General features: G+C 32.9%; 2 long non-coding RNA genes across 2 annotated transcripts; both read left to right on the top strand.

Moving 5' to 3' along the window:
- The first annotated feature begins 1,551 nt into the window (after positions 1–1,551).
- Positions 1,552–3,930, top strand: LOC114266384 (uncharacterized). The gene is made up of 4 exons (XR_014343300.1): positions 1,552–1,789; positions 1,913–1,986; positions 2,354–2,520; positions 2,642–3,930. It is a non-coding gene; the product is annotated as an uncharacterized LOC114266384 (long non-coding RNA).
- Positions 3,931–5,026: 1,096 nt separating this feature from the next.
- Positions 5,027–7,953, top strand: LOC114305319 (uncharacterized). Its single transcript, XR_014343301.1, has 3 exons — positions 5,027–5,137; positions 6,751–6,799; positions 6,919–7,953. It is a non-coding gene; the product is annotated as an uncharacterized LOC114305319 (long non-coding RNA).
- Positions 7,954–10,869: the final 2,916 nt, after the last annotated feature.

Consider the following 10,869-nt stretch of genomic DNA (forward strand, 5'->3'; position numbering starts at 1 on the left):
ACGTGTGTGTAGGGGTTGTGGGGGTGGTGATTGGAGGGGGTCTCTATCAATGCTCTTTATGTAAAAATAAATTATTTAGTAGAAAAAAAAGGAGGCCACTTTTGGCGACTAAACATAATTTTAGTCGCCAATTCTATACTTTTGGCTACTAATTATTTTTTAGTCGTTAAAAAAAAAATTTCCACGCTCAAATCACCACTTTTGGCGACTAAACTTTTTTTTAGTTGCCAAAAAGCCTCACTTTTGGCTACTAAACATGTTTTTAGTCGCCGAATGCTTCACTTTTGGCTACTGATTTTTTTTAGTTGCCAAACTTATGGCTACTAAAATTTTTTTAGTCGCTAAAAGCATCACTTTTGGCAACCAAACAGATTTTTAGTCGCTGAATGCCTCACTTTTGGCTACTAAATATTTTTTAGTCGCCAAAAGGCCTTACTTTTGGCTACTAAAATTTTTTTAGCTGCTAAAAGCCATATATCGGCGACCAAACAGATTTTTAGTCGCCAAAACCTATACTTTTGGCTACTAAATTTTTTTAGTCGCCAAAAATCTTTACTTTTGGCTACTAATGCATTTTTAGTCGCCAAATGCTATACTTTCAGCGACGAAATGTTATTTTTTAGTCGCCAATAGTGCTTTTTCTTGTAGTGTTAATATTCGATATTTCTTTACTGGTATCATACTTTTGTATTAAACCAATATTCGTACTTATTATCATTTTTTGTATCACGAATTAATTAGGTATAAGGGTTAGGGTCAAAAAACTCCACACAGAACTACTAAAGATCTTATTTTTGCAGTTGCACGTTTTTTTCAATATGGTGGCACGTTACAAGACTATTTTATGGTTTGTAGTTAAATATTTTTTTTCATTTTGTTTCGCATAAAATTCTACAACAGAATAGATAATTTCTTAATTGTATATTTTTTCCACGAAGTTCCATGGTGGTACTAATTTTGGTATCGAGAGGTCCTTACATTGCTACAACATATGATTACGATGCACCCCTTGATGAATATGTTAAATAAACTTAAACTCTTATGTAATTTTTGTAAACCATATTCTTCGTTTACATGTATTATTTACATACATTATTATGATATTTTTTTTAGGAAATTTGAATCAACCCAAGTGGGGACATCTTAAGCAACTCCATCTCCTCTATTAGAGATGACACCAATATAAAGAGAGATGGGGGGCTCCCCTTTTATTTTGTGCCAAAAAAACTTTTTCCTATTAGAAATTACTTCTATGATATTTAAATTTTTTTTTGTGTATATACGTAATTTATATATCATATTGTATATTCATATGTGCATATGTATATGGTAAAAAAATTTTGTTTGTTTTTTTGACCCCTTCTGATTCTGTCCCTACTCACACGTGTTGTGATTAGAAATCTATATAATATGGAAGAAAGCTTTTTGAAAATGTCCCAAATGTATAAGAGATACATTTGGTTTTAAGGGCCATGATGAATCCTGAGTTTAGATCAACGGCCAAGATGAATGAGAGATACATTTCCCACCCGTTTGAGTTCATCTCTCCCTCTCTCCCACGTTCTCTGTCAGAGTGTCTCTCATCACCACAGCCATTGAAGACCCTTCGAACCCTTTGATACCCACACTCCTCCTTCCCTTACAACCCTTCTCTTCGACCTGACCGAGGCTGTCACCGACCGACCTCCCTCCATCCGACGATCGAGTCGAGTCTCTCTCTCCGACGATCGAGTCTCGCTTCTCGCCGCTCAGTCCCGCCGGACTCTCTTCTGTCTCCGACCCGAACCAGGTATATAACTACAAATTGAATTTGGGATTTGGGATGTTGTTGTTGTTGTTGTAGAATTTGGGATTTTTTGTTAAGGGTTTTTGTAAGGGAAAAAAAAAAGAAAATTGAAATGTGTTGTTGTAGGGTATACGAGAAGCTCTGTTCGACGCTCTGGTATACGAGAAGCTCTCTCTCCAAAACCCTCGCCATACCCGAAAGTAAAACCTCTCTCTCTCTCTCTGTCTCTCTGTTTTGTGGATTGGATTATCAGATCTTGATGGGTTTGTAACAGAAGATTTATTTCACCTGATGATAAATTATTTTAATCTGAGTTTTTTGGGTTATTTCACCTGATTATTTTCAGTAGCAAGATCTGAATTTATCATCATATAAACTCAGATTAAAATTTTAAATAACCCAAAAAACTTAAGCGGGAGAGAGATTACCGAAGATTCAGAGTGAAATATTATTTATAATGATAATTATTTCTAATCAGGTGAAATAATTTATAATGATAAATAACCCAAAAAACTATAAATTATTTTGGGTTTGCTGATAATTATTTTTATAAATTATTTTTAATAGGTGGAATAGTTGCCTCCAGTATAGAACCAGGTAGCAATGCAGAACAGGTGCAGAATGGAAGGACGCATCAAAAAGAAGCAAACTCGCTTCATCAGGATCCTCAATACGAAAAGCAAGAATAAAAAACCGCCCTGTTGTTGATGTCTAATGGGAGCAGTATGCATTGGGTACGACCTTTATATACATGTATTTCATATTTGTTGACACCTATGTAAACACAATCTTTGCTTGAAATGTGGTTACAACATTTTTACTTATTTATTAATGAATCATCTTATGTGTTCACAGGTCATTAAGATGGTTATGAAAATGGATGCTGCTGAGCCCTTCAATGTTCCAGTGGATCCTGTTGCCCTGGCAATACCTGTAAGTGTAACTTCTTTATAGATGCTTCTCATGTGTATTATTTTAGGAACATGCTGCTAACTTTAAATTTATGGCCACTGAGAATTTCGGGTGCAATATATTTGAACCCAAATGGTTTGGAGGAAACAACTTTCCAGACATTTTGGAGTGGGTTTTATGTTGGTTAGCTCATCATTTGGGGGAGCAGAGTGGAACGTTTTTTTTTCCATTCAATGCTTTTTGTCTTTTTTAAGAGTTAGGTAGGTTAGTTATGAACACTTGGGAGTTTATTACGTAGGATAGGAGAGCAATGCGTGGGTTGTTTCTCTATGTTTGAAGTATCATGTTCCTTTTTTCAATTACTGAAAGTGGAAAGTTCAAGGATTGATGGGGATAAGACTTCAAAGTCGAAAGCTTTGGTTGATTCGAAGAGTAAAAGTAGTAGAAAGCACGATGGTGGTGGTGGTGAGAAGATTGAATCAAGTGGGGGTTTAGTGGAAGAGAAAGAAAACAGTAAGAGTAGCAGCAAAGTTAAGGATTCTAAGAATAAGAGTAAGAGTAAGAGTAGCAGCAAAGTCTGAAAAAGATTTGGGGCGAAAAGATAAGGATTCAAAGGAAAAGGAACGTGTGTTGGAGAAGAAGATTCATGAAACAGAGGTAACTGTCGATGGTGAAGAGCGACAAGGCAAACGTGGTAGAGAAAATACGGGTAAGGTAACTAATTGTTGTGTTTTTAGTCGATTGATGATTTGGATTGATGGTGGTGTTGTTGGTGTTGTTTTGTTTGTTCAATTTTTCACTATATAAAGAAAAAATCTATAATTAGGCATAATTGAGATTGTAAATAGCCTCTTGACAGAAAGAAAATATAGCAATGGGATTGCTCTGCATCTTCTTTGATTTGGAAATTGCAGAGATTAAGACCTGTGTTTGTTTTTAAATGTAACAAGTCAATGAGGAAGTCAACAATAGTACCTTGTGAGTTTGTGTGAAGATATGCTTAGAAGTATGCAGCATGATTTAATCTTTACTACACACACACTAATACAGAGAGGGAGATCGTATGTACATATATAGATATTTTATTGAATTTTATAGATATTTTGTGGTTCAAGATCAACTGGATTCGTTCATTTCTAGGTTTGATTTTCATTCTTTGGCATTTAAATTCGCTTCTGTAACTAGAGATTTGAACAATTCTATGGAGTTATTCATTTTTCCTTTAATTCTGAATTGAGTTTAAGAATTTCATTGTCTTTTGAAAATTTCATTGACTTAGCTCTCAATATTTTAGCTTAAAATTTAAAAAATCAAAAAAAAAATTTAAAAGTAAACGACCTATACCAAAAAATAAAAAGAAAAAAATTTCTCTCTATTTTGTACAATTTTTCATAAAAAATTAAAAAGTTATTCAAAATATATTAATTTTTTTACCTTATATTTTAATAAAAAAATTAAAAATTATTAAAATAACTTATTCCAAACCAGGTCTAATATCCTTTAAAAGTTTATTTATTTATTTATCTATTTGTGCATTTATTTTTTGTAGATGAGTTTTTGAATTGACCCGTTAGGTAATACTTAATTGGCTTAGTTATGTGATTGCCAAGGAACCCAGTTGCTGCAACTGTGTAATATTCTTTTTCTTTCTCCCATATATTTTTATTCTAGGATTGCCAAAAGGTTTACAAGACAATAAGTTGAAATTTGTGCTTAGCTTTGTACTTATTCCATAGTTGATCCTTTAGCTATTGGTTGACATTGTGTCATGCATTTTTATATCTGTTTGAAAATTGAGTACGTTGTGATTTCTGAAATGGATTTGATGGGTTTAATTCGCAGAAATTCAAAGTTAAATGGATTTCTAATAATTTGATTTCTAATTTCTAATAATTTGTCTTCCCAAAGTACATGCAGAGAGATGGTGAAACTGTAAGTCTCTAATTTTAATTCGGTGTAAGCTATTTTAATTGTTGTGGTTGGAGTGGTTGTGATTTCTGAAATGGGTTTGATGGGTTTTGATTTCTAATAATTTGAAATGGATTTGATGGGTTTAGTTAAATTTGTATGAAACAATAATATTAGGAGTCAATAACTCAAAACACACCCACACAAATATGAAACAACATTTGATGATAAAGAGGATTACATGGTATTCTTATGTGTTTGTTTCTTTTGTTATATAGATTACCATGTCATATTGTTCATTATGGTTTCATGTCTATAAATCGTGAACAACTTTTTTTTTTTCTTCCATCTTTCTGTATCATTAATTTACATGATTTTGTTAGTTCTGCTAAGCCCAGTTAGAAGAAAACATGTATCATCATCAATTCATATAGTTTTGCGTTTTTTATTAGTTGGGTAATGAATTCAGTTTCTGCTTGAAATTTCAGATTTTGCCTTCAAAGGCTTGCGAAGAAAGCAAAAAATTTCCAGGTGAGATTCTAATTGCGAACATATTCAGTTTGCTTTGAAATCCTTTACTTGGGTTCATTTTTGTTTATCATCATTTCCACAAAAATGCATAGTCAGTCTATACATGCGTAATAAAATTTTCAATCCATTTCATTATGTATTCACCTTAAACTGGGGATATGACTCATGAGAGCAGGGGCATTATTCATTTTTCATAGCAGATGACAGAAAATGAAACACTTCTCACCTAATTTAAGTGTTTTTAGGTGAGAATATGGCTATGTAGGTGAGAATATTTAGGTGAGAATATGGCTACATAGCCATATCAGAAAATGAAAATTTTCTGATTATTAGGTGAGAATATTTTCTGATTATTTACTACATAGCCCTAGGGCATTATTCAAAATACCCAGAAATGTGACATTTCATGGTGTTTTTAACTTCTGTTTTCTGATTAATGTGATGAAATGAAACAAAATAAGAGAATCCCATTATTACCATTTGTAAATATATACCCAAAAAATAAATAAATAAATCAAAGATCTCTAATAACGTGACATAAAGAAAAATTCCTAAGAACAAGCTGGTGCTTTGAAATCTTTAAGACTTGCAAAAACAATAGAATCAGGTGCAACACTGATAGGGTTTGAAGCATGCACGAGCACTGGATACATAACTGGTATATCCTTTGACTCTATGAGCACCAAGGGGACACCATTTAACATCAACACATCACTTTGAATATTGCCATCTGTTGGAGTCAAGTGGTACTCTTCCCTGTGGATTTGTTGTTGGTTATCATCATAGTTGTCAGGATAGAAGTTCAAGTCATCCGCAACCGAAACTTCATAGGTAGTAGAATTTGACATGTTGATTAGAAGCAGTGAAATGCCCGACTGAGATAAAATAGAGTAAATGAATTTAATTAATGAAGTGATAGCTAAACGATATATTATTGAGAAGAAAGAGAAATTAAGCTAAAAAAGGTTAAGAATATTGCGCTTACTTCTTTCTTAAGTGGAAGGGGAACTGTCATAAGTGGTCTGAAGTACAATCTTTCCCATTAAGCGATGCCACAGAAGAGCACTGTAGAAGAGCCAACCAAACATTAATATAGAATAAATGTGTCAAAATGATAATTTCAGCTTTATTAAATAGTAAAGGGTTTTAGAAAATCTCAATATTGACTAACCCGTAATAATCCGAATTGGGGATAAATGTTGTAGTGTTGAGAAGGCCATAATTTCCTCCAATCAATGCCTGTCTGCAGAAAACCAATTTTAGGAAAATATTCTGATATGGCTATGTAGGAAAATTATCCAGTTTTATGTCACATTTCTGGGTATTTTTCCAAAACTGAAAAACAGATGACAGAAAATGAAAACGCAACTAAACAAGTACTTATTTTCGAGTATTCATATGTATATATAATCATAAATATTTAAATGATGGCCATTTTTAGAATTTTTCATTGTCTTCGTTTTTCAAAAAAACTACAAACAGAAACACAACTAAACGGCTAGGAAAATTATTTGTTCTATGTCACATATCGGGGTCATATACTATCCCAGAAAAATATATAGCAAAGAATAAGTTATTCAAAGATCTCATGTCGATTTTATCTCACACTGCAGGGAATAAGTTATTCAAAGCTTGCGAATTTACCACCTATAGTCGGCCTCTGTGAGTATTCAACACCCTTACTCTGTTTTTCTTGCTAATTAAGTTCAACAAACTATTAAATTCATAAGATTTGATAGTCTTTAATGTATTAATTTTACTTGAATTGGGTTTTTATGCAGACTCAAGCTTCGTGGGATGTAGATTTTTATGTGAAGACAGTCATATCTTGCTGCTGCTGTTGCTTCATGGGATGCAGATTTTTATGTCAAAGTTGATGATGATGTTCATGTAAATATAGGTAAGAAATTTGTTTTTAGTACTTGATATAAAAATAAAATGCATACATGAAGGTCTAAAATCCAATACATAGATGCAAGACACTCAATGTGTTACAACTTTTAAATTCCCAATCGGGGTAGAAACTTCAGATGCCCATGTTCATATGAACCTCTAAATTCAAATCTACGACTGATATGATTGATTCAACAAGTTTTACTTGAAAATGAAATTATATATGTTTGTAACTCTACAAATGATTTATTTATTTTGTTGCATTGGGTAAGATGTTGTAAATTTTACAGCAACACTAGGAGAAACTTTGGCAAGATATAGGAAAAAGCCACGGGTGCATATCGGATGTATGAAATCTGGTCCTGTCCTTGCTCAGAAGTAAGTGGAATTTTGTCTTAAAATTCTTGCTCGTAACTGGATGTTGAGAAAGTGTTAAGCTTTTAGATGTCTTATTTGTGCACTCTGTGGAACAGGGGAGTGAGGTACCATGAACTTGAATCTTGGAAATTCGGGGAGGTAGGAAACAGGTATTTTAAAAGAATTGGTTACTTACATCTCGATAAACCAGTTAAGTTACACTCTCACATGGTGTTAAAAATGAGAGATCAAAAAAAGAAACGTGTGTATATCACTGAAGCCATTTTTGCACAGAGAGAGAAAGTGTGAGTTTTTGATGATGATACAAATTATGGGTTTTTGATCTCTGCAAATGTGAGAGAAAGTGTGGGTTTTTGATCTCTGCAAATGTGTGTGTATATATGTATGCGGAATTTGGGAATCCTAGAGGTGAGAAAGATGAAGAAAAATGAAAACCATGTCTCTGGAAATGTGTTTGTCAATTGTGATGCATGAGTCCTAGAGAGAGAATCTCTCCTTATCCTTTTTTTTAAAAAAAGTTAATTACACTTTTGATGAGGCACATCTGTCTAACTAGCTATATATTATATAAGTAAAAGTGAGTTTTTGTGAAGAGTTCTGTGAATTTAATCCGAACATTATTTTTTTAATCCTAACATTATTTACACCGTGCCTGAAGGCATACGCTAGTGTTGAATATGGGAATATGATGATAGTAAGCTTTATTTTATTTATTGATAAATATTTATCAAATATATAGAGGAGTTTTTCAACTAAATATTTTCTTCTTTTTTCAGGCAACATTATTTGAGTATAGTGGTAAAAGGGTATGTTTCTTTGGAAATGCAAATGACAAAGATGACATAACAATTAATTTTGAGAACAATAATTACACTATTCCCGCGTGGTCTGTTAGTATCCTTCCCGATTGCTATACGAAGGTTTACAACACTGCTCAGGTAAAAAATTTGTACCGAATTTTATTTTTTTTATATTAATAATAAAATTAGTTTACAAAACTTTGCATTATATATTTCGGGCTTAGTTTTGGCTGATTTTTGTTATATAGGTCAATACTCAAACATCTAATATAGTAATGAAGTTGAATGACGCCGATGAATATCAAGAATCCTATAATTTGCGGTGGACATGGAGATCAGAACATTTTGTACATTTTACGATCAACGAGAAAAAATGGTGAGTGAATGATTATATTTATACTGGTAATCAATTAATGGATCCAAAGTTTGCGAACGACACTAGTGACTATTTGTGGTACATGTCTAGGTAATTATATGGTTCTATTTTCTTTTTGTTTATTACTTTAAACATCTTAATTTTATTGAACTTTTCAAAAAACGATTTGTGTGTGTGCGCGCTCGTGTGTGTGTGGGAGGGGGGGACACAAATCACAAGGATCTGGCTTGGAAGAATTCAGTTTTTTAAATTCAGTTTTTTAAAAATTGAGTTTTTTATTTTTTGTGTTTTTTTATTTTTAGTGAATATTTTTAAATTTTTAATTAATTTTTTTTTACTTTTTTTAATGCACCTTACTTAGATGTATCTAAATAGTAAAATATTTGTGAAAAAATATTTTAAAAAATTAATAAATGCACAAAAATACGAAAAATGTATTGAATTTTTATATTTTGTTTTGTATTTTTTTGGAATTTAGTGTATTTTTTAAAGATTTTTCACAAATATTATATTTTTTAGGGAAAATTAGTCTAAGGTCCCTCTTCCACTTTTAATAATGAAAGAGATCCACAATGTTATTTATGATGTCTAAAGTCCTTCAACACCAAACCCATATATCACAGACAAATTTTAGAAGAAACGAAAGGGCTTCAAAACTATCTTCAAAAACTAAGTTTGGTCTCTCTCTCTCTCTCTCTCCCTCTCTCTCCCCTATATCAATGGCAGCTGGGTTGGTATCCAATGGCGATTTCTTCACTACAAAGTCTTCAGCCGTTAACCAGCCGTGTTGCCTCTATTTACAGCGAGGTTCAAGGTCATCCATGGCCCCCTAGCTTTGTCAGCAGTGACTACAACTCTTTCGTCTGCTCCGTCTGCTTCACCGCCACTGCTTCTATCCTTTCTCCTCTCACCTCACCAAACCTCTCTTTACTTCCATCATCAAGCCCTTTGTTGAATCTTTCTTTACTAAACAAGATCACAATTCTCAGATCGGAGCCGCGTTGTGCCTTGCGGCGGCGATCAATGCTACTTCAGATTCGGATGGCGATAAAGAAAGCAAGAGGGTGCTGGTGGTGAAGTTGAGAGCTGGTGAGGAAGGGTTTTGAAATTGGGCATCTAATGTCAAAGAAGATTGCGCACTTGGTATATACATAGGCAAAGCCTAAAGAATATGCTTGACATCCATGGCACTTAAATTTACCGCTGAATCCATTTGCATTGCCAATATTCTCTTACAACTGACCAAATGAATATTGGAGCAGGGTGAGTGTGTGTTGGTGTTGGCAAAATGAGCGTTTTACCTGCAGAGGCAAATCTACACAAGATTTGTGCAGCAAAAACTTGCATTCAAGACAGATGTAGACAATAGAATCATCATCCTCAAAGTGAAGCTGGTTTATTTGAAGTCGGAGAAATTTGTGAAGTCGGAGAAATTTCCTGGATCAATGTACAATCACTAAGGTCTGTTCATAAAAATATAACTCTGCTGCAAATAGAGAGAATTTCTCTAGTTTCAATCTAGAGAATTTCTCTAATATGTCTGGTTTGAAGAGAATTTCTCTAGTTTTGGACCAGAGAAATTTGTGGGTTTGTTAGTAAAGATTTTATTGTTGGCTTGCATATTACACAAAGTCAGAGAAATTCTTTGTGAATAGAGCAAGAGAAATTTGTGAAGTCAGAGAAATTTCTCTGGGTCGACTGCAGCAGAGGCGTTGGTGAAGTTGGCATTGATGAAGAGAGATTTGTTGATGGAGTTTAAGGTGTCTTGTTTGAAGACAGTTGATGTTAGAAATTTTGATAACGTTTGAATTCATTTTGAGTTTTTAGATTATCGATTTGGCTACTTGAAATTGTGGATTGAAATTGAATGTGTGATTTGATCACAGTGGGAGAATGTGATTTGCTAGAGAAAATCAACAAATTTCTCTAGCCATCACATAGAGAAAATTAACACAAAAAAGTGATAGACACAATTTTCTCTAGTTTGGTTAAAACATAGAGAAAATTATGAGTAAATCAGAGAAAATTAGTCAAATACACAGAGAAAATTGTAAACAAATCATAGAGTTATTTGTGAGCAAATTAGAGAAAATTCAACCCCAGAGAAATTTCAAAACATAGAAAATCAAAAAAATTGAACAAACCAGAGAAATTTCAAATATCATGGACCCTAAAAAAAAATCCCCTATTTTTTAAGTATATTATATTATGTGTGTCTAAAAAGTAAAAAACAATTGCTTAAAAGTATTAAAAAAATTATTAAAAATATTAAAATACAAAAAATA

The sequence above is a fragment of the Camellia sinensis genome, chromosome 10 (assembly GCF_055761805.1).
Source record: "Camellia sinensis isolate YWXY chromosome 10, ASM5576180v1, whole genome shotgun sequence".
Classification (NCBI taxonomy): domain Eukaryota; kingdom Viridiplantae; phylum Streptophyta; class Magnoliopsida; order Ericales; family Theaceae; genus Camellia; species Camellia sinensis.